General features: G+C 42.7%; 16 pseudogenes; all 16 read right to left on the bottom strand.

The window, feature by feature from the left end:
- Nucleotides 1-776: 776 nt before the first annotated feature.
- LOC137112852 (5S ribosomal RNA) lies at nucleotides 777-895 on the bottom strand (annotated as a pseudogene).
- Nucleotides 896-1,752: 857 nt separating this feature from the next.
- LOC137113073 (5S ribosomal RNA) lies at nucleotides 1,753-1,871 on the bottom strand (annotated as a pseudogene).
- Nucleotides 1,872-2,728: 857 nt separating this feature from the next.
- LOC137113072 (5S ribosomal RNA) lies at nucleotides 2,729-2,847 on the bottom strand (annotated as a pseudogene).
- An 857-nt stretch (nucleotides 2,848-3,704) lies between these two features.
- On the bottom strand, nucleotides 3,705-3,823 carry LOC137113188 (5S ribosomal RNA; annotated as a pseudogene).
- Nucleotides 3,824-4,690: 867 nt separating this feature from the next.
- Nucleotides 4,691-4,809, bottom strand: LOC137112851 (5S ribosomal RNA; annotated as a pseudogene).
- Nucleotides 4,810-5,676: 867 nt separating this feature from the next.
- LOC137112850 (5S ribosomal RNA) lies at nucleotides 5,677-5,795 on the bottom strand (annotated as a pseudogene).
- An 857-nt stretch (nucleotides 5,796-6,652) lies between these two features.
- Nucleotides 6,653-6,771, bottom strand: LOC137112849 (5S ribosomal RNA; annotated as a pseudogene).
- An 867-nt stretch (nucleotides 6,772-7,638) lies between these two features.
- On the bottom strand, nucleotides 7,639-7,757 carry LOC137112513 (5S ribosomal RNA; annotated as a pseudogene).
- An 857-nt stretch (nucleotides 7,758-8,614) lies between these two features.
- On the bottom strand, nucleotides 8,615-8,733 carry LOC137112848 (5S ribosomal RNA; annotated as a pseudogene).
- Nucleotides 8,734-9,600: 867 nt separating this feature from the next.
- Nucleotides 9,601-9,719, bottom strand: LOC137113126 (5S ribosomal RNA; annotated as a pseudogene).
- An 867-nt stretch (nucleotides 9,720-10,586) lies between these two features.
- Nucleotides 10,587-10,705, bottom strand: LOC137112610 (5S ribosomal RNA; annotated as a pseudogene).
- An 846-nt stretch (nucleotides 10,706-11,551) lies between these two features.
- LOC137112495 (5S ribosomal RNA) lies at nucleotides 11,552-11,670 on the bottom strand (annotated as a pseudogene).
- An 857-nt stretch (nucleotides 11,671-12,527) lies between these two features.
- On the bottom strand, nucleotides 12,528-12,646 carry LOC137112846 (5S ribosomal RNA; annotated as a pseudogene).
- Nucleotides 12,647-13,513: 867 nt separating this feature from the next.
- LOC137112445 (5S ribosomal RNA) lies at nucleotides 13,514-13,632 on the bottom strand (annotated as a pseudogene).
- An 867-nt stretch (nucleotides 13,633-14,499) lies between these two features.
- LOC137112845 (5S ribosomal RNA) lies at nucleotides 14,500-14,618 on the bottom strand (annotated as a pseudogene).
- Nucleotides 14,619-21,705: 7,087 nt separating this feature from the next.
- Nucleotides 21,706-21,824, bottom strand: LOC137112631 (5S ribosomal RNA; annotated as a pseudogene).
- Nucleotides 21,825-22,606: the final 782 nt, after the last annotated feature.

Below are 22,606 nucleotides of genomic sequence, written 5' to 3'. Positions count from 1 at the left end.
AGTACTATAACTGTACTGGTCTGTTACGCCCCTGTCCAGGGGGTCAGGGTGCAACATACAAAGATAAATTAGCATGTTCCCTCTCCGATCCCCAAACCAAACTCCAGTATCGAGATGTTCCAACAGAATGATATTTATTTTAAACGAAAGAAAGTGTCAAACAAAACATGACACTACAACTCAGGGCAAACCAAGGCCAACATAATAAACAAAATAAGCCATTTCCCACAGAAAGTGCTAGCTAGCCTGATAGAAATAAACAATCCAAAAGACAGTCGCTAACCCTAACTCCCTAATGTGAAAACAAGAGAAAACAATCAAAAGAAAATGGCTGTTCACCCCTACAGATTTAATACGAATTACAAAATATACAATTTATAAACAAAACCACGGCAAAAAACCTAACAAATCAAAAATGCTAAATAAGGTTTGGAAACCAAGAACAGCAAACAGGTGCTGCTGCCAGAAAGAGCCTCGCTAGCTGTTGGGAACCGTACTTTTAAAACTCCAGGAAGTGTAGGATGGACCAATCAGCTTCCTGTACTGCCCCCCAATCCGGCCAATCAGGCAGGGCACCTATAAGAACAACAAATCAAAAACAACACATATGGCCAGGACCGTAACATGGTCTACTAGTAATGAAGCACGATGGTTGAAAAACCAATAAAGTAGCAAAACAGCAATGAAAGAACAAAATTTGATGAAAATATAGAACAATTTCTATGAATAAATAGGCAGTAACACCAGCTTGTGCTGCCCGTAAACCCAAGCAAAAAAGCTTACAGCACCTGGTATTCCCAGGCGGTCTTCCTACCAAGTACTAACCAGGCCCGGCTCTATTTGGCTGCCGAGATCGGACGAGATCGGGCGCTTAGAGAGCGGTGTGGCCGTAAGCTGCATTTGACATCATCAACAGCTCTTAAAAACGCTGGAGAAGCAGAATGCATGACACTTGCTAAGAAGAAGATAAATGTGGCAAAGTACAAAGTACTATAACTGTACTGGTCTGTTACGCCCCTGTCCAGGGGGTCAGGGTGCAACATACAAAGATAAATTAGCATGTTCCCTCTCCGATCCCCAAACCAAACTCCAGGATCGAGATGTTCCAACAGAATGATATTTATTTTAAACGAAAGAAAGTGTCAAACAAAACATGACACTACAACTCAGGGCGAACCAAGGCCAACATAATAAACAAAATAAGCCATTTCCCACAGAAAGTGCTAGCTAGCCTGATAGAAATAAACAAACCAAAACACAGTCGCTAACCCTAACTCCCAAATGTGAAAACAGTCCAAAGAAAATGGCTGTTCACCCCTACAGATTTAATACTATTTACAAAATATACAATTTATAAACAAAACCACGGCATAAAACCTAACAATTCAAAAATGCTAAATAAAGTTTGGAAACCAAGAACAGCAAACAGGTGCTGCTGCCAGAAAGAGCCTCGCTAGCTGTTGGGAACCGTACTTTTAAAACTCCAGGAAGTGTAGGATGGACCAATCAGCTTCCTGTACTGCCCCCCAATCCGGCCAATCAGGCAGGGCACCTATAAGAACAACAAAATAAAAACAACACATATGGCCAGGACCGTAACATGGTCTACTAGTAATGAAGCACGATGGTTGACAAACCAATAAAGTAGCAAAACAGCAATGAAAGAACAAAATTTGATGAAAATATAGAACAATTTCTATGAATAAATAGGCAGTAACACCAGCTTGTGCTGCCCGTAAACCCAAGCAAAAAAGCTTACAGCACCTGGTATTCCCACGCGGTCTTCCTACCAAGTACTAACCAGGCCCGGCTCTATTTGGCTGCCGAGATCGGACGAGATCGGGCGCTTAGAGAGCGGTGTGGCCGTAAGCTGCATTTGACATCATCAACAGCTCTTAAAAACGCTGGAGAAGCAGAATGCATGACACTTGCTAAGAAGAAGATAAATGTGGCAAAGTACAAAGTACTATAACTGTACTGGTCTGTTACGCCCCTGTCCAGGGGGTCAGGGTGCAACATACAAAGATAAATTAGCATGTTCCCTCTCCGATCCCCAAACCAAAATCCAGGATCGAGATGTTCCAACAGAATGATATTCATTTTAAACGAAAGAATGTGTCAAACAAAACATGACACTACAACTCAGGGCGAACCAAGGCCAACATAATAAACAAAATAAGCCATTTCCCACAGAAAGTGCTAGCTAGCCTGATAGAAATAAACAAACCAAAAGACAGTCGCTAACCCTAACTCCCTAATGTGAAAACAGTCCAAAGAAAATGGCTGTTCACCCCTACAGATTTAATACTATTTACAAAATATACAATTTATAAACAAAACCACGGCACAAAACCTAACAATTCAAAAATGCTAAATAAGGTTTGGAAACCAAGAACAGCAAACAGGTGTTACTGCCAGAAAGAGCCTCGCTAGCTGTTGGGAACCGTACTTTTAAAACTCCAGGAAGTGTAGGATGGACCAATCAGCTTCCTGTACTGCCCCTCAATCCGGCCAATCAGGCAGGGCACCTATAAGAACAACATATCAAAAACAACACATATGGCCAGGACCGTAACATGGTCTACTAGTAATGAAGCACGATGGTTGACAAACCAATAAAGTAGCAAAACAGTAATGAAAGAACAAAATTTGATGAAAATATAGAACAATTTCTATGAATAAATAGGCAGTAACACCAGCTTGTGCTGCCCGTAAACCCAAGCAAAAAAGCTTACAGCACCTGGTATTCCCACGCGGTCTTCCTACCAAGTACTAACCAGGCCCGGCTCTATTTGGCTGCCGAGATCGGACGAGATCGGGCGCTTAGAGAGCGGTGTGGCCGTAAGCTGCATTTGACATCATCAACAGCTCTTAAAAACGTTGGAGAAGCAGAATGCATGAAACTTGCTAAGACGAAGATAAATGTGGCAAAGTACAAAGTACTATAACTGTACTGGTCTGTTACGCCCCTGTCCAGGAGGTCAGGGTGCAACATACAAAGATAAATTAGCATGTTCCCTCTCCGATCCCCAAACCAAAATCCAGGATCGAGATGTTCCAACAGAATGATATTTATTTTAAACGAAAGAAAGTGTCAAACAAAACATGACACTACAACTCAGGGCGAACCAAGGCCAACATAATAAACAAAATAAGCCATTTCCCACAGAAAGTGCTAGCTAGCCTGATAGAAATAAACAAACCAAAACACAGTCGCTAACCCTAACTCCCTAATGTGAAAACAGTCCAAAGAAAATGGCTGTTCACCCCTACAGATTTAATACTATTTACAAAATATACAATTTATAAACAAAACCACGGCATAAAACCTAACAATTCAAAAATGCTAAATAAAGTTTGGAAACCAAGAACAGCAAACAGGTGCTGCTGCCAGAAAGAGCCTCGCTAGCTGTTGGGAACCGTACTTTTAAAACTCCAGGAAGTGTAGGATGGACCAATCAGCTTCCTGTACTGCCCCCCAATCCGGCCAATCAGGCAGGGCACCTATAAGAACAACAAAATAAAAACAACACATATGGCCAGGACCGTAACATGGTCTACTAGTAATGAAGCACGATGGTTGAAAAACCAATAAAGTAGCAAAACAGCAATGAAAGAACAAAATTTGATGAAAATATAGAACAATTTCTATGAATAAATAGGCAGTAACACCAGCTTGTGCTGCCCGTAAACCCAAGCAAAAAAGCTTACAGCACCTGGTATTCCCAGGCGGTCTTCCTACCAAGTACTAACCAGGCCCGGCTCTATTTGGCTGCCGAGATCGGACGAGATCAGGCGCTTAGAGAGCGGTGTGGCCGTAAGCTGCATTTGACATCATCAACAGCTCTTAAAAACGCTGGAGAAGCAGAATGCATGACACTTGCTAAGAAGAAGATAAATGTGGCAAAGTACAAAGTACTATAACTGTACTGGTCTGTTACGCCCCTGTCCAGGGGGTCAGGGTGCAACATACAAAGATAAATTAGCATGTTCCCTCTCCGATCCCCAAACCAAAATCCAGGACCGAGATGTTCCAACAGAATGATATTTATTTTAAACGAAAGAAAGTGTCAAACAAAACATGACACTACAACTCAGGGCGAACCAAGGCCAACATAATAAACAAAATAAGCCATTTCCCACAGAAAGTGCTAGCTAGCCTGATAGAAATAAACAAACCAAAAGACAGTCGCTAACCCTAACTCCCTAATGTGAAAACAAGAGAAAACAATCAAAAGAAAATGGCTGTTCACCCCTACAGATTTAATACGAATTACAAAATATACAATTTATAAACAAAACCACGGCACAAAACCTAAGAATTCAAAAATGCTAAATAAGGTTTGGAAACCAAGAACAGCAAACAGGTGCTGCTGCCAGAAAGAGCCTCGCTAGCTGTTGGGAACCGTACTTTTAAAACTCCAGGAAGTGTAGGATGGACCAATCAGCTTCCTGTACTGCCCCTCAATCCGGCCAATCAGGCAGGGCACCTATAAGAACGAGAAAATAAAAACAACACATATGGCCAGGACCGTAACATGGTCTACTAGTAATGAAGCACGATGGTTGAAAAACCAATAAAGTAGCAAAACAGCAATGAAAGAACAAAATTTGATGAAAATATAGAACAATTTCTATGAATAAATAGGCAGTAACACCAGCTTGTGCTGCCCGTAAACCCAAGCAAAAAAGCTTACAGCACCTGGTATTCCCAGGCGGTCTTCCTACCAAGTACTAACCAGGCCCGGCTCTATTTGGCTGCCGAGATCGGACGAGATCGGGCGCTTAGAGAGCGGTGTGGCCGTAAGCTGCATTTGACATCATCAACAGCTCTTAAAAACGCTGGAGAAGCAGAATGCATGACACTTGCTAAGAAGAAGATAAATGTGGCAAAGTACAAAGTACTATAACTGTACTGGTCTGTTACGCCCCTGTCCAGGGGGTCAGGGTGCAACATACAAAGATAAATTAGCATGTTCCCTCTCCGATCCCCAAACCAAACTCCAGTATCGAGATGTTCCAACAGAATGATATTTATTTTAAACGAAAGAAAGTGTCAAACAAAACATGACACTACAACTCAGGGCAAACCAAGGCCAACATAATAAACAAAATAAGCCATTTCCCACAGAAAGTGCTAGCTAGCCTGATAGAAATAAACAATCCAAAAGACAGTCGCTAACCCTAACTCCCTAATGTGAAAACAAGAGAAAACAATCAAAAGAAAATGGCTGTTCACCCCTACAGATTTAATACGAATTACAAAATATACAATTTATAAACAAAACCACGGCAAAAAACCTAACAAATCAAAAATGCTAAATAAGGTTTGGAAACCAAGAACAGCAAACAGGTGCTGCTGCCAGAAAGAGCCTCGCTAGCTGTTGGGAACCGTACTTTTAAAACTCCAGGAAGTGTAGGATGGACCAATCAGCTTCCTGTACTGCCCCCCAATCCGGCCAATCAGGCAGGGCACCTATAAGAACAACAAATCAAAAACAACACATATGGCCAGGACCGTAACATGGTCTACTAGTAATGAAGCACGATGGTTGAAAAACCAATAAAGTAGCAAAACAGCAATGAAAGAACAAAATTTGATGAAAATATAGAACAATTTCTATGAATAAATAGGCAGTAACACCAGCTTGTGCTGCCCGTAAACCCAAGCAAAAAAGCTTACAGCACCTGGTATTCCCAGGCGGTCTTCCTACCAAGTACTAACCAGGCCCGGCTCTATTTGGCTGCCGAGATCGGACGAGATCGGGCGCTTAGAGAGCGGTGTGGCCGTAAGCTGCATTTGACATCATCAACAGCTCTTAAAAACGCTGGAGAAGCAGAATGCATGACACTTGCTAAGAAGAAGATAAATGTGGCAAAGTACAAAGTACTATAACTGTACTGGTCTGTTACGCCCCTGTCCAGGGGGTCAGGGTGCAACATACAAAGATAAATTAGCATGTTCCCTCTCCGATCCCCAAACCAAACTCCAGGATCGAGATGTTCCAACAGAATGATATTTATTTTAAACGAAAGAAAGTGTCAAACAAAACATGACACTACAACTCAGGGCGAACCAAGGCCAACATAATAAACAAAATAAGCCATTTCCCACAGAAAGTGCTAGCTAGCCTGATAGAAATAAACAAACCAAAACACAGTCGCTAACCCTAACTCCCAAATGTGAAAACAGTCCAAAGAAAATGGCTGTTCACCCCTACAGATTTAATACTATTTACAAAATATACAATTTATAAACAAAACCACGGCATAAAACCTAACAATTCAAAAATGCTAAATAAAGTTTGGAAACCAAGAACAGCAAACAGGTGCTGCTGCCAGAAAGAGCCTCGCTAGCTGTTGGGAACCGTACTTTTAAAACTCCAGGAAGTGTAGGATGGACCAATCAGCTTCCTGTACTGCCCCCCAATCCGGCCAATCAGGCAGGGCACCTATAAGAACAACAAAATAAAAACAACACATATGGCCAGGACCGTAACATGGTCTACTAGTAATGAAGCACGATGGTTGAAAAACCAATAAAGTAGCAAAACAGCAATGAAAGAACAAAATTTGATGAAAATAAAGAACAATTTCTATGAATAAATAGGCAGTAACACCAGCTTGTGCTGCCCGTAAACCCAAGCAAAAAAGCTTACAGCACCTGGTATTCCCAGGCGGTCTTCCTACCAAGTACTAACCAGGCCCGGCTCTATTTGGCTGCCGAGATCGGACGAGATCGGGCGCTTAGAGAGCGGTGTGGCCGTAAGCTGCATTTGATATCATCAACAGCTCTTAAAAACGCTGGAGAAGCAGAATGCATGACACTTGCTAAGAAGAAGATAAATGTGGCAAAGTACAAAGTACTATAACTGTACTGGTCTGTTACGCCCCTGTCCAGGGGGTCAGGGTGCAACATACAAAGATAAATTAGCATGTTCCCTCTCCGATCCCCAAACCAAAATCCAGGACCGAGATGTTCCAACAGAATGATATTTATTTTAAACGAAAGAAAGTGTCAAACAAAACATGACACTACAACTCAGGGCGAACCAAGGCCAACATAATAAACAAAATAAGCCATTTCCCACAGAAAGTGCTAGCTAGCCTGATAGAAATAAACAAACCAAAAGACAGTCGCTAACCCTAACTCCCTAATGTGAAAACAAGAGAAAACAATCAAAAGAAAATGGCTGTTCACCCCTACAGATTTAATACGAATTACAAAATATACAATTTATAAACAAAACCACGGCACAAAACCTAACAATTCAAAAATGCTAAATAAGGTTTGGAAACCAAGAACAGCAAACAGGTGTTACTGCCAGAAAGAGCCTCGCTAGCTGTTGGGAACCGTACTTTTAAAACTCCAGGAAGTGTAGGATGGACCAATCAGCTTCCTGTACTGCCCCTCAATCCGGCCAATCAGGCAGGGCACCTATAAGAACGAGAAAATAAAAACAACACATATGGCCAGGACCGTAACATGGTCTACTAGTAATGAAGCACGATGGTTGAAAAACCAATAAAGTAGCAAAACAGCAATGAAAGAACAAAATTTGATGAAAATATAGAACAATTTCTATGAATAAATAGGCAGTAACACCAGCTTGTGCTGCCCGTAAACCCAAGCAAAAAAGCTTACAGCACCTGGTATTCCCAGGTGGTCTTCCTACCAAGTACTAACCAGGCCCGGCTCTATTTGGCTGCCGAGATCGGACGAGATTGGGCGCTTAGAGAGCGGTGTGGCCGTAAGCTGCATTTGACATCATCAACAGCTCTTAAAAACACTGGAGAAGCAGAATGCATGACACTTGCTAAGAAAAAGACAAATGTGGCAAAGTACAAAGTACTATAACTGTACTGGTCTGTTACGCCCCTGTCCAGGGGGTCAGGGTGCAACATACAAAGATAAATTAGCATGTTCCCTCTCCGATCCCCAAACCAAAATCCAGGATCGAGATGTTCCAACAGAATGATATTTATTTTAAACGAAAGAAAGTGTCAAACAAAACATGACACTACAACTCAGGGCGAACCAAGGCCAACATAATAAACAAAATAAGCCATTTCCCACAGAAAGTGCTAGCTAGCCTGATAGAAATAAACAAACCAAAAGACAGTCGCTAACCCTAACTCCCAAATGTGAAAACAATCCAAAGAAAATGGCAGTTCACCCCTACAGATTTAATACTATTTACAAAATATACAATTTATAAACAAAACCACGGCATAAAACCTAACAATTCAAAAATGCTAAATAAAGTTTGGAAACCAAGAACAGCAAACAGGTGCTGCTGCCAGAAAGAGCCTCGCTAGCTGTTGGGAACCGTACTTTTAAAACTCCAGGAAGTGTAGGATGGACCAATCAGCTTCCTGTATTGCCCCCCAATCCGGCCAATCAGGCAGGGCACCTATAAGAACAACAAAATAAAAACAACACATATGGCCAGGACCGTAACATGGTCTACTAGTAATGAAGCACGATGGTTGACAAACCAATAAAGTAGCAAAACAGCAATGAAAGAACAAAATTTGATGAAAATATAGAACAATTTCTATGAATAAATAGGCAGTAACACCAGCTTGTGCTGCCCGTAAACCCAAGCAAAAAAGCTTACAGCACCTGGTATTCCCAGGCGGTCTTCCTACCAAGTACTAACCAGGCCCGGCTCTATTTGGCTGCCGAGATCGGACGAGATCGGGCGCTTAGAGAGCGGTGTGGCCGTAAGCTGCATTTGACATCATCAACAGCTCTTAAAAACGCTGGAGAAGCAGAATGCATGACACTTGCTAAGAAGAAGATAAATGTGGCAAAGTACAAAGTACTATAACTGTACTGGTCTGTTACGCCCCTGTCCAGGGGGTCAGGGTGCAACATACAAAGATAAATTAGCATGTTCCCTCTCCGATCCCCAAACCAAAATCCAGGACCGAGATGTTCCAACAGAATGATATTTATTTTAAACGAAAGAAAGTGTCAAACAAAACATGACACTACAACTCAGGGCGAACCAAGGCCAACATAATAAACAAAATAAGCCATTTCCCACAGAAAGTGCTAGCTAGCCTGATAGAAATAAACAAACCAAAAGACAGTCGCTAACCCTAACTCCCTAATGTGAAAACAAGAGAAAACAATCAAAAGAAAATGGCTGTTCACCCCTACAGATTTAATACGAATTACAAAATATACAATTTATAAACAAAACCACGGCATAAAACCTAACAATTCAAAAATGCTAAATAAAGTTTGGAAACCAAGAACAGCAAACAGGTGCTGCTGCCAGAAAGAGCCTCGCTAGCTGTTGGGAACCGTACTTTTAAAACTCCAGGAAGTGTAGGATGGACCAATCAGCTTCCTGTACTGCCCCCCAATCCGGCCAATCAGGCAGGGCACCTATAAGAACAACAAAATAAAAACACCACATATGGCCAGGACCGTAACATGGTCTACTAGTAATGAAGCACGATGGTTGACAAACCAATAAAGTAGCAAAACAGCAATGAAAGAACAAAATTTGATGAAAATATAGAACAATTTCTATGAATAAATAGGCAGTAACACCAGCTTGTGCTGCCCGTAAACCCAAGCAAAAAAGCTTACAGCACCTGGTATTCCCGGGCGGTCTTCCTACCAAGTACTAACCAGGCCCGGCTCTATTTGGCTGCCGAGATCGGACGAGATCGGGCGCTTAGAGAGCGGTGTGGCCGTAAGCTGCATTTGACATCATCAACAGCTCTTAAAAACGCTGGAGAAGCAGAATGCATGACACTTGCTAAGAAGAAGATAAATGTGGCAAAGTACAAAGTACTATAACTGTACTGGTCTGTTACGCCCCTGTCCAGGGGGTCAGGGTGCAACATACAAAGATAAATTAGCATGTTCCCTCTCCGATCCCCAAACCAAAATCCAGGACCGAGATGTTCCAACAGAATGATATTTATTTTAAACGAAAGAAAGTGTCAAACAAAACATGACACTACAACTCAGGGCGAACCAAGGCCAACATAATAAACAAAATAAGCCATTTCCCACAGAAAGTGCTAGCTAGCCTGATAGAAATAAACAAACCAAAAGACAGTCGCTAACCCTAACTCCCTAATGTGAAAACAAGAGAAAACAATCAAAAGAAAATGGCTGTTCACCCCTACAGATTTAATACTATTTACAAAATATACAATTTATAAACAAAACCACGGCATAAAACCTAACAATTCAAAAATGCTAAATAAAGTTTGGAAACCAAGAACAGCAAACAGGTGCTGCTGCCAGAAAGAGCCTCGCTAGCTGTTGGGAACCGTACTTTTAAAACTCCAGGAAGTGTAGGATGGACCAATCAGCTTCCTGTACTGCCCCCCAATCCGGCCAATCAGGCAGGGCACCTATAAGAACAACAAAATAAAAACAACACATATGGCCAGGACCGTAACATGGTCTACTAGTAATGAAGCACGATGGTTGACAAACCAATAAAGTAGCAAAACAGCAATGAAAGAACAAAATTTGATGAAAATATAGAACAATTTCTATGAATAAATAGGCAGTAACACCAGCTTGTGCTGCCCGTAAACCCAAGCAAAAAAGCTTACAGCACCTGGTATTCCCAGGCGGCCTTCCTACCAAGTACTAACCAGGCCCGGCTCTATTTGGCTGCCGAGATCGGACGAGATCGGGCGCTTAGAGAGCTGTGTGGCCGTAAGCTGCATAAAAACGTTGGAGAAGCAGAATGCATGAAACTTGCTAAGAAGAAGATAAATGTGGCAAAGTACAAAGTACTATAACTGTACTGGTCTGTTACGCCCCTGTCCAGGGGGTCAGGGTGCAACATACAAAGATAAATTAGCATGTTCCCTCTCCGATCCCCAAACCAAAATCCAGGATCGAGATGTTCCAACAGAATGATATTTATTTTAAACGAAAGAAAGTGTCAAACAAAACATGACACTACAACTCAGGGCGAACCAAGGCCAACATAATAAACAAAATAAGCCATTTCCCACAGAAAGTGCTAGCTAGCCTGATAGAAATAAACAAACCAAAAGACAGTCGCTAACCCTAACTCCCTAATGTGAAAACAAGAGAAAACAATCAAAAGAAAATGGCTGTTCACCCCTACAGATTTAATACGAATTACAAAATATACAATTTATAAACAAAACCACGGCACAAAACCTAAGAATTCAAAAATGCTAAATAAGGTTTGGAAACCAAGAACAGCAAACAGGTGCTGCTGCCAGAAAGAGCCTCGCTAGCTGTTGGGAACCGTACTTTTAAAACTCCAGGAAGTGTAGGATGGACCAATCAGCTTCCTGTACTGCCCCTCAATCCGGCCAATCAGGCAGGGCACCTATAAGAATGAGAAAATAAAAACAACACATATGGCCAGGACCGTAACATGGTCTACTAGTAATGAAGCACGATGGTTGACAAACCAATAAAGTAGCAAAACAGCAATGAAAGAACAAAATTTGATGAAAATATAGAACAATTTCTATGAATAAATAGGCAGTAACACCAGCTTGTGCTGCCCGTAAACCCAAGCAAAAAAGCTTACAGCACCTGGTATCCCCAGGCGGTCTTCCTACCAAGTACTAACCAGGCCCGGCTCTATTTGGCTGCCGAGATCGGACGAGATCGGGCGCTTAGAGAGCGGTGTGGCCGTAAGCTGCATTTGACATCATCAACAGCTCTTAAAAACGCTGGAGAAGCAGAAGGCATGACACTTGCTAAGAAGAAGATAAATGTGGCAAAGTACAAAGTACTATAACTGTACTGGTCTGTTACGCCCCTGTCCAGGGGGTCAGGGTGCAACATACAAAGATAAATTAGCATGTTCCCTCTCCGATCCCCAAACCAAAATCCAGGATCGAGATGTTCCAACAGAATGATATTCATTTTAAACGAAAGAAAGTGTCAAACAAAACATGACACTACAACTCAGGGCGAACCAAGGCCAACATAATAAACAAAATAAGCCATTTCCCACAGAAAGTGCTAGCTAGCCTGATAGAAATAAACAAACCAAAAGACAGTCGCTAACCCTAACTCCCTAATGTGAAAACAGTCCAAAGAAAATGGCTGTTCACCCCTACAGATTTAATACTATTTACAAAATATACAATTTATAAACAAAACCACGGCACAAAACCTAACAATTCAAAAATGCTAAATAAGGTTTGGAAACCAAGAACAGCAAACAGGTGTTACTGCCAGAAAGAGCCTCGCTAGCTGTTGGGAACCGTACTTTTAAAACTCCAGGAAGTGTAGGATGGACCAATCAGCTTCCTGTACTGCCCCTCAATCCGGCCAATCAGGCAGGGCACCTATAAGAACAACATATCAAAAACAACACATATGGCCAGGACCGTAACATGGTCTACTAGTAATGAAGCACGATGGTTGACAAACCAATAAAGTAGCAAAACAGTAATGAAAGAACAAAATTTGATGAAAATATAGAACAATTTCTATGAATAAATAGGCAGTAACACCAGCTTGTGCTGCCCGTAAACCCAAGCAAAAAAGCTTACAGCACCTGGTATTCCCAGGCGGTCTTCCTACCAAGTACTAACCAGGCCCGGCTCTATTTGGCTGCCGAGATCGGACGAGATCGGGCGCTTAGAGAGCGGTGTGGCCGTAAGCTGCATTTGACATCATCAACAGCTCTTAAAAACGCTGGAGAAGCAGAATGCATGACACTTGCTAAGAAGAAGATAAATGTGGCAAAGTACAAAGTACTATAACTGTACTGGTCTGTTACGCCCCTGTCCAGGGGGTCAGGGTGCAACATACAAAGATAAATTAGCATGTTCCCTCTCCGATCCCCAAACCAAAATCCAGGACCGAGATGTTCCAACAGAATGATATTTATTTTAAACGAAAGAAAGTGTCAAACAAAACATGACACTACAACTCAGGGCGAACCAAGGCCAACATAATAAACAAAATAAGCCATTTCCCACAGAAAGTGCTAGCTAGCCTGATAGAAATAAACAAACCAAAAGACAGTCGCTAACCCTAACTCCCTAATGTGAAAACAAGAGAAAACAATCAAAAGAAAATGGCTGTTCACCCCTACAGATTTAATACGAATTACAAAATATACAATTTATAAACAAAACCACGGCACAAAACCTAAGAATTCAAAAATGCTAAATAAGGTTTGGAAACCAAGAACAGCAAACAGGTGCTGCTGCCAGAAAGAGCCTCGCTAGCTGTTGGGAACCGTACTTTTAAAACTCCAGGAAGTGTAGGATGGACCAATCAGCTTCCTGTACTGCCCCTCAATCCGGCCAATCAGGCAGGGCACCTATAAGAACGAGAAAATAAAAACAACACATATGGCCAGGACCGTAACATGGTCTACTAGTAATGAAGCACGATGGTTGAAAAACCAATAAAGTAGCAAAACAGCAATGAAAGAACAAAATTTGATGAAAATATAGAACAATTTCTATGAATAAATAGGCAGTAACACCAGCTTGTGCTGCCCGTAAACCCAAGCAAAAAAGCTTACAGCACCTGGTATTCCCAGGCGGTCTTCCTACCATGTACTAACCAGGCCCGGCTCTATTTGGCTGCCGAGATCGGACGAGATCGGGCGCTTAGAGAGCGGTGTGGCCGTAAGCTGCATTTGACATCATCAACAGCTCTTAAAAACGCTGGAGAAGCAGAATGCATGACACTTGCTAAGAAGAAGATAAATGTGGCAAAGTACAAAGTACTATAACTGTACTGGTCTGTTACGCCCCTGTCCAGGGGGTCAGGGTGCAACATACAAAGATAAATTAGCATGTTCCCTCTCCGATCCCCAAACCAAACTCCAGTATCGAGATGTTCCAACAGAATGATATTTATTTTAAACGAAAGAAAGTGTCAAACAAAACATGACACTACAACTCAGGGCAAACCAAGGCCAACATAATAAACAAAATAAGCCATTTCCCACAGAAAGTGCTAGCTAGCCTGATAGAAATAAACAATCCAAAAGACAGTCGCTAACCCTAACTCCCTAATGTGAAAACAAGAGAAAACAATCAAAAGAAAATGGCTGTTCACCCCTACAGATTTAATACGAATTACAAAATATACAATTTATAAACAAAACCACGGCAAAAAACCTAACAAATCAAAAATGCTAAATAAGGTTTGGAAACCAAGAACAGCAAACAGGTGCTGCTGCCAGAAAGAGCCTCGCTAGCTGTTGGGAACCGTACTTTTAAAACTCCAGGAAGTGTAGGATGGACCAATCAGCTTCCTGTACTGCCCCCCAATCCGGCCAATCAGGCAGGGCACCTATAAGAACAACAAATCAAAAACAACACATATGGCCAGGACCGTAACATGGTCTACTAGTAATGAAGCACGATGGTTGACAAACCAATAAAGTAGCAAAACAGCAATGAAAGAACAAAATTTGATGAAAATATAGAACAATTTCTATGAATAAATAGGCAGTAACACCAGCTTGTGCTGCCCGTAAACCCAAGCAAAAAAGCTTACAGCACCTGGTATTCCCAGGCGGTCTTCCTACCAAGTACTAACCAGGCCCGGCTCTATTTGGCTGCCGAGATCGGACGAGATCGGGCGCTTAGAGAGCGGTGTGGCCGTAAGCTGCATTTGACATCATCAACAGCTCTTAAAAACGCTGGAGAAGCAGAAGGCATGACACTTGCTAAGAAGAAGATAAATGTGGCAAAGTACAAAGTACTATAACTGTACTGGTCTGTTACGCCCCTGTCCAGGGGGTCAGGGTGCAACATACAAAGATAAATTAGCATGTTCCCTCTCCGATCCCCAAACCAAAATCCAGGATCGAGATGTTCCAACAGAATGATATTCATTTTAAACGAAAGAAAGTGTCAAACAAAACATGACACTACAACTCAGGGCGAACCAAGGCCAACATAATAAACAAAATAAGCCATTTCCCACAGAAAGTGCTAGCTAGCCTGATAGAAATAAACAAACCAAAAGACAGTCGCTAACCCTAACTCCCAAATGTGAAAACAATCCAAAGAAAATGGCAGTTCACCCCTACAGATTTAATACTATTTACAAAATATACAATTTATAAACAAAACGACGGCATAAAACCTAACAATTCAAAAATGCTAAATAAAGTTTGGAAACCAAGAACAGCAAACAGGTGCTGCTGCCAGAAAGAGCCTCGCTAGCTGTTGGGAACCGTACTTTTAAAACTCCAGGAAGTGTAGGATGGACCAATCAGCTTCCTGTACTGCCCCCCAATCCGGCCAATCAGGCAGGGCACCTATAAGAACAACAAAATAAAAACAACACATATGGCCAGGACCGTAACATGGTCTACTAATAATGAAGCACGATGGTTGACAAACCAATAAAGTAGCAAAACAGCAATGAAAGAACAAAATTTGATGAAAATATAGAACAATTTCTATGAATAAATAGGCAGTAACACCAGCTTGTGCTGCCCGTAAACCCAAGCAAAAAAGCTTACAGCACCTGGTATTCCCAGGCGGTCTTCCTACCAAGTACTAACCAGGCCCGGCTCTATTTGGCTGCCGAGATCGGACGAGATCGGGCGCTTATTTTTTTTTTTTTTCTCTTTTTATTATCAAAAATACTCTTTTACATTTTGGTGAAGACAAATACAAAGGTGCTTAAAATCAGAAAATAACATACATATTTTACATTTGTATATTCATTTCCCATTTCAAAACAGAACAAAATTATGAAAAAACATCTCAAATTATACACACATATTAAACACAAAAAGACCCAAACAGGAGTAAACCCCTACCCATTTTATCCCAACCTACCATTAACCAAAATCCACCACCATCCGCCCTTCTCTATCTACACCACATAGATCATTCTTCGCCCCCCACCTTCTTTCAAAACCATCCTTATCCGCTTCATAAAAGATTTTCAAATAGCATTTAACCAAATTCTTACACAGTGCCGTTCTACTTATTATTTTACCCCCAAAAAGTGCATGGTTTCTTGCAATATATAAAACATGACGCGCCACACTCAATACCAAATTCACCATATCCAGGTTTATGCCTTTTTCCGTTTTCTCAACCCCAAAACACCACACCCAGCTCCATTTCACTCCTTCCAACCCGATCACTTTACATTTCTCAGTTAGAACTGTCCTCACCCAATCTCTAAAAACCCGTGCTACCCTACAATGCAGCATAAGATGATCAAAGTCTTCATCCTCCCATTCACACACCGCACACGTTCTTGAATGTATATCACAATTAATTCGGTGGAGGACGACAGACACCAACACTCTTCTGTGCATCAACAGAAAATTTGTGTTAGCAATGGCTGGCGTCATCCAGTGCATGTATACATTTTCCCATATATCAGTAATGGAACGGGAGGGAAAAATCTGGCTCCACGCTGTGTTGGCTGCAGGTTGTTTGAATATATTCTTTAATAGGACTGAGTACCAGAATTTAGTAGGTAATTCTATCAGATTCCTGTTCTTTATATCACATGACAAGGTGAAAACAATTCCATCCCCTCCCCCCAGACCATCTTGTGTCCCCAGTAAAACTTCTCTCCATCTCTGTGGCCACCCCTGATGGAATTCTCTCCCTAATTCCCGGATAACTGACCTTGAGATTTTGTATCCTTTTCCTTTCGCTCTAAAAAACACCTCATCCTCATCAAACACCCCGTCTTGGTTTAAAAGATCTCTCACCTGTTGCACCGCTTTCCCCAGCACACCCCGGTTCTTCAGGAGGCCTGCCCGACCCTGCAGGCAGGGATTTCCAAAGATGGGTTGGTTCAACACATCCCACTTATTAGTCACCATGCACTGCAGGTGAGGCAGGACATCAGCCCATGCCTCTGCCGCCTCCTGGAATAGCATGCACGCTCCGGGCACATGCCGCGCCAGCTCGACGCTGCACAGGTTGAAAATCCCACCCGTCCCCCTATTCCTTATGTCTAACCACATATAGTCCTGCCATATACCACATGCTGACTTGTCCAAAAGCTTCTTATATAGCTTAATTCTAAGTGATTTAATTTTTGTTTTTAAATCACACAGCTGTAACCCACCTTTTTTATATGGCCCAACCAGTGTATTATGTGCAATCTTCATCGCTCTTCCTTTCCACAGGAAGTCTTCTATGGCTCTGCTCAGGAGGACCAACAAATCGCCCGGCAGGTGACAGACTTGCATGGCGTAAACCAGCCTCGGTACTATTACAGAATTCACTATTATTACCTTCCCTCTCAAACCCAACCCTCTCATCTTCCACAGTCCGAGCCTAGATCTACACCACGCAATATGCTCCAACCAGGTTCTTCGAATGCTTGCCTCCATTTGAGGTCCCATGTAGACTCCCAGGAGTTTAAACTCCTCCTCTCCCATTTTGAACCCCTGCCCCTCACCACCTAGATCAGTCCCAGGGCCAAGAATTAGTTTAGATTTATTGTTATTGACTCGCGCCCCTGTGGCATGCTCATATGCAGTTAGGTGACCGAGCACCCGTTGCAAGCTGTTCCTATCTTTAACCATTATGTTAATATCATCTGCATATTGTGCAATTCGAAAGTCTGAGCCAGTCGGTGATTGTATTCCATTTATTTTTGTATCGCTTAAGATTAATTTCGCTAGGGGCTCGGCCACTATTGCATAAAGCATAGCCGACAGGGGGCACCCCTGCCTAACCGACCTCTCCAAAGGGAAGGGATCAGTCAGGAAGCCATTACATTTGACAACACTAGTAGCTCGGCCATACAACAGCTCCACCCATGCTCGAAAAGTTGGGCCGAACCCAAAAACCCCCAGACACTCAAAGAGGAACTCGTGACTCACCCTGTCAAACGCCTTCTCTAGGTCCACACTCAAGTAGATGCCACCTGTGGCCATTAGCTGTTGAAATGAGAATCTGGTTGACAGGATACAATCAGCAATATCCCTCCCCGGAATGCTATAAGTCTGGGTAGGCCCAACTATCGACCCAATCACTCTTTTGAGTCTGGACGCCAGCACCTTAGCCAGGATCTTGTAGTCAGTATTGAGCAAACTAATGGGCCTATAATTCCCCAAGTCGGTCCTGGCTCCCTTATTCTTGTAAACCAGAGTGATCACGCCTCTCACGAAAGACTCCGCACATCTGTTCTCCGTTTGCATGGCAGAGAACAACCTACAGAGGACCGGAGATAGCAAATCCTTATAGGACTGATAGAACTCTGCCGAGAGGCCGTCCAGACCCGGGCTTCTAGCTCTATGCATTTCAGCAATGGCTGCACTGATTTCCTCCGGGTGGAGGTCGCCATCACACATAGCCGCGTCCTCAGGACCGAGAGAGCAGCCGACATTACCAAGTATTTTATCTCTTTGTGCTTTTCCTATATTTTGTTTACTGAAAAGATTAGAGTAAAAATCCTGTATAGTTTGTAATATATCTACTAAATCGGTGTGTGTATTGCCTTCAGAATCCTGTATTTCTGTTATGTATGTTTTGGTCTGCCTTCTCTTTTCTAAGCCCAAAAAGTATGCTGTACAGCGCTCTCCCTCCACTACATGTTGTATTTTGCTGCGGATCACTGCCCCTTTACATTTTTCCTCATCTAGGCGTGCTAGTTGCTCTCTCAGTCCAAGATAGCCATCCAGGGGATGGCCATGCCCAGCTTCAACAAGCTCAATTTCCCTTTTCAGACGGTGTCTCAACTCAGCCTCCTTAGCTCTTTCCCTTAGCCTTTTCTCTCTGCTCAGTGCAATGCAGCGCCTCCTAATTTTAAACTTGGCGTGCTCCCACCACTCAATGATATCTACTACAAATTCACTTTCTTCACACAGAGCAGAGAGAAAAGACTTCATTTTATCTTTAAAAAATGAATCCTCCAGGAGGGCTGAGTTAAAACACCACACCCCTCCATTCCTCTGCATGCTACCCTCCCCAAGAGTCACATTCAGCGAGGCATGATCACTCCATGTGCAGAAATTATATTCACACTTTTTTAACATAGGAATCAAGCCCGACGCCAGCAAACACAGGTCTATCCTAGACTGCTTTAGTTTGCCCAATACTACTTGCCTGCGCGAATACGCACGGGTGCCAGGGTTCAGAACTCTCCAAGCATCAATCAAATCACCCTCAGTCATCCACTGAAAAACAGCCGATCTACTAGTGTCTGTTTTGAAAACGTTGTTTGCACTCACATCCAGCCCAGTTAGAGCAACATTCCAGTCCCCCACCACTACCGAGCGATCGTCCGTCCACCTTTTACAGCGGCCAAAAAAAACCCTCCTTTCACCCTCACTGTTTGGGCCATATAGATTTAGAATTCTGTAGTTTCTATTGTGATATACAGTATCTAGAACCAACAGTCTCCCTTGGTTATCCTTAAAAACCTCTGTCACATTCTCAAAAACACCTGGCTTTACAAATACTGCTACACCTGCGGTTTTGTCAGCAGAGAGGGAATAAAACAAATCCCCTCTCCAAAAAGTATTTATTTTGTCTATTTTTTCCATAGTCCATCTACATTCCTGGACGCACAGGATGTCACAGTCCATGTCTTCACACAGTCTTTTAATTTTCCATACCTTTCCTAGGCCGTTTAGGTTTTGGGACTGGAGATGCATGAAAAGGATCACACAAAAGGGGGTCATCTATCTCTGGCCTGTTTCTTCCCTTTCCCTTTGCCCTCTGCCACACTTTCCCCGGACTTCTTTTGTCCTCTTTTCCTCATGTGCCTTACTTGCTGAAAGTCCATCTCTGCCTCTGATTCATCACCGTCAGCCTGAGGAGTCGATACAGCAATTTCTAGAGCAATACCTCTGGGGTCAGGTAATGGCTCACCTTGAATTGGAAGTCTAGACAGAGGAGCCTGAAGCATACCCCTCTCGCCCTCTTCAGGGTGACTGGCTACTTCTCCACTCCACTCCGCCAACACTAGATCCAGACTTGACCCAATCTCATTCACATTGTTTTCCTTTTTATTCTCTGAAAGGACCAGTTCACTGGCCTGAGTCTCCATTAACTCTCCTCCCCCCTCCTCATATTCACTTGCTCCTTCACTGTCAAGATCCAGTCCTACCTCCTCTGGAGGCCTTATTCCAGCATCCTCATTGGGGATCAGTCCCCTGTGCCCCTCTCCAGACTCTATTGCATTGTTTTGACACACACATTCCTCCTGTGGACTATGGCATGAGTCACATCTATGCTCCTGGGCATCACACTCCCTCGCATAATGACCCTGTCTGTTACACTTAAAACAAGTGAAATCTGGGCAATCTCTGACGATATGCCCAGGCTGTAGACACATCCTGCATACCTTAACTTGATTATTATGCATTACCCTGAAATACTCTGGGCCAGTTGCTGTCATAAACTTTGCGGAGTAAGGCAGTGATTGCACAGTCTCATTGAACTTAACTTTTAGATATCTGGTGCCATCAGCCACATCAGTTCCTGGCCACAGTCTCCTTTTTATTGGGGAGATTGCTGTTACTCCCCAAACATCAAGCTTCTCTAGTATTTCTTCATCAGAAATATAAGCTGGTAAGTTTAAGAAGGAAACCACCAACTCATCTATTGCCAAAGACTTTACCATCACTACTGCTCTCCCCACTTTTAGTCCATCCAACAGTCTCTTTTTCCCAGCTTCATTCTTCACAGTCACTTCAAATTTATTTGGTCCTGTCTCTCTCAGTGCCCCAATTCCGCCACACACCTCTCTTATGGCTCGTAATAGTTCCATAGTTTTTAGCCGCTCTTCCCCTATTACTTCTGCCAAAACAGTCAACTCTTTCTCATACCTTGTTTCCTTTCTCGCTTCTCGTCTTCCGCTCATCTCTCCTTTTATTCTTGCCATCTCTTCATGTTGTTTTCCAGCAACTGCATTACCTCCAACAGCCGGCCATCTCTTCTGCCTTTCCCCAACAATCCACGCCTTCTCCGGCAGCCGTTCTGTGCTTTTGCTGGCGCATGGTCTCACAGTATCCCCTGCAGCCGTCCTCCTTCCCCCATCTTCCACATCACGGTGTTGTTCTCCAGTTTCCACCATCTTGCAGTTCTCTATCAGATTTCCTCTTATTCCTTTCATCTCTCTTGATTTTTCCAGTGAAGAAAAACTCCTCTCATTTCTCAAACAAAAACCAGGAAGTGCCGACATTGGCCGAGAAAAACAATGATAGAAAAAAATAAGGCATGGAAGCCAACTAAAGGCGCCCCCGTACGGACAGAAATCCGCCGGGGGGATAAAAAACAAAAAGCCAAAAACCAAAAACCACTATTTAGTATGGGGAAAAGAAGAGCAAGAAAAAAAGCACAAACCAAAAAATCAGCAGCTCTCACACAGGTCTGCTTCCTGCAGCACACTCTCAAAAAGAACACACCTCCTCCCCCAACCAACAGCAAACAGGTGCTGCTGCCAGAAAGAGCCTCGCTAGCTGTTGGGAACCGTACTTTTAAAACTCCAGGAAGTGTAGGATGGACCAATCAGCTTCCTGTACTGCCCCTCAATCCGGCCAATCAGGCAGGGCACCTATAAGAACGAGAAAATAAAAACAACACATATGGCCAGGACCGTAACATGGTCTACTAGTAATGAAGCACGATGGTTGAAAAACCAATAAAGTAGCAAAACAGCAATGAAAGAACAAAATTTGATGAAAATATAGAACAATTTCTATGAATAAATAGGCAGTAACACCAGCTTGTGCTGCCCGTAAACCCAAGCAAAAAAGTTTACAGCACCTGGTATTCCCAGGCGGTCTTCCTACCAAGTACTAACCAGGCTCGGCTCTATTTGGCTGCCGAGATCGGACGAGATCGGGCGCTTAGAGAGCGGTGTGGCCGCAAGCTGCATTTGACATCATCAACAGCTCTTAAAAACGCTGGAGAAGCAGAATGCATGACACTTGCTAAGAAGAAGATAAATGTGGCAAAGTATAAAGTACTATAACTGTACTGGTCTGTTACGCCCCTGTCTAGGGGGTCAGGTTGCAACATACAAAGATAAATTAGCATGTTCCCTCTCCGATCCCCAAACCAAAATCCAGGATCGAGATGTTCCAACAGAATGATATTTATTTTAAACGTAAGAAAGTGTCAAACAAAACATGACACTACAACTCAGGGCGAACCAAGGCCAACATAATAAACAAAATAAGCCATTTCCCACAGAAAGTGCTAGCTAGCCTGATAGAAATAAACAAACCAAAAGACAGTCGCTAACCCTAACTCCCTAATGTGAAAACAAGAGAAAACAATCAAAAGAAAATGGCTGTTCACCCCTACAGATTTAATACTATTTACAAAATATTCAATTTATAAACAAAACCACGGCATAAAACCTAACAATTCAAAAATGCTAAATAAAGTTTGGAAACCAAGAACAGCAAACAGGTGCTGCTGCCAGAAAGAGCCTCGCTAGCTGTTGGGAACCGTACTTTTAAAACTCCAGGAAGTGTAGGATGGACCAATCAGCTTCCTGTACTGCCCCCCAATCCGGCCAATCAGGCAGGGCACCTATAAGAACAAGAAAATAAAAAAAACATATGGCCAGGACCGTAACATGGTCTACTAGTAATGAAGCACGATGGTTGACAAACCAATAAAGTAGCAAAACAGTAATGAAAGAACA

This window comes from Channa argus, unplaced genomic scaffold, assembly GCF_033026475.1.
Source record: "Channa argus isolate prfri unplaced genomic scaffold, Channa argus male v1.0 Contig014, whole genome shotgun sequence".
NCBI classification, from domain to species: domain Eukaryota; kingdom Metazoa; phylum Chordata; class Actinopteri; order Anabantiformes; family Channidae; genus Channa; species Channa argus.
This window is presented reverse-complemented; position numbering and strand designations above follow the sequence as displayed.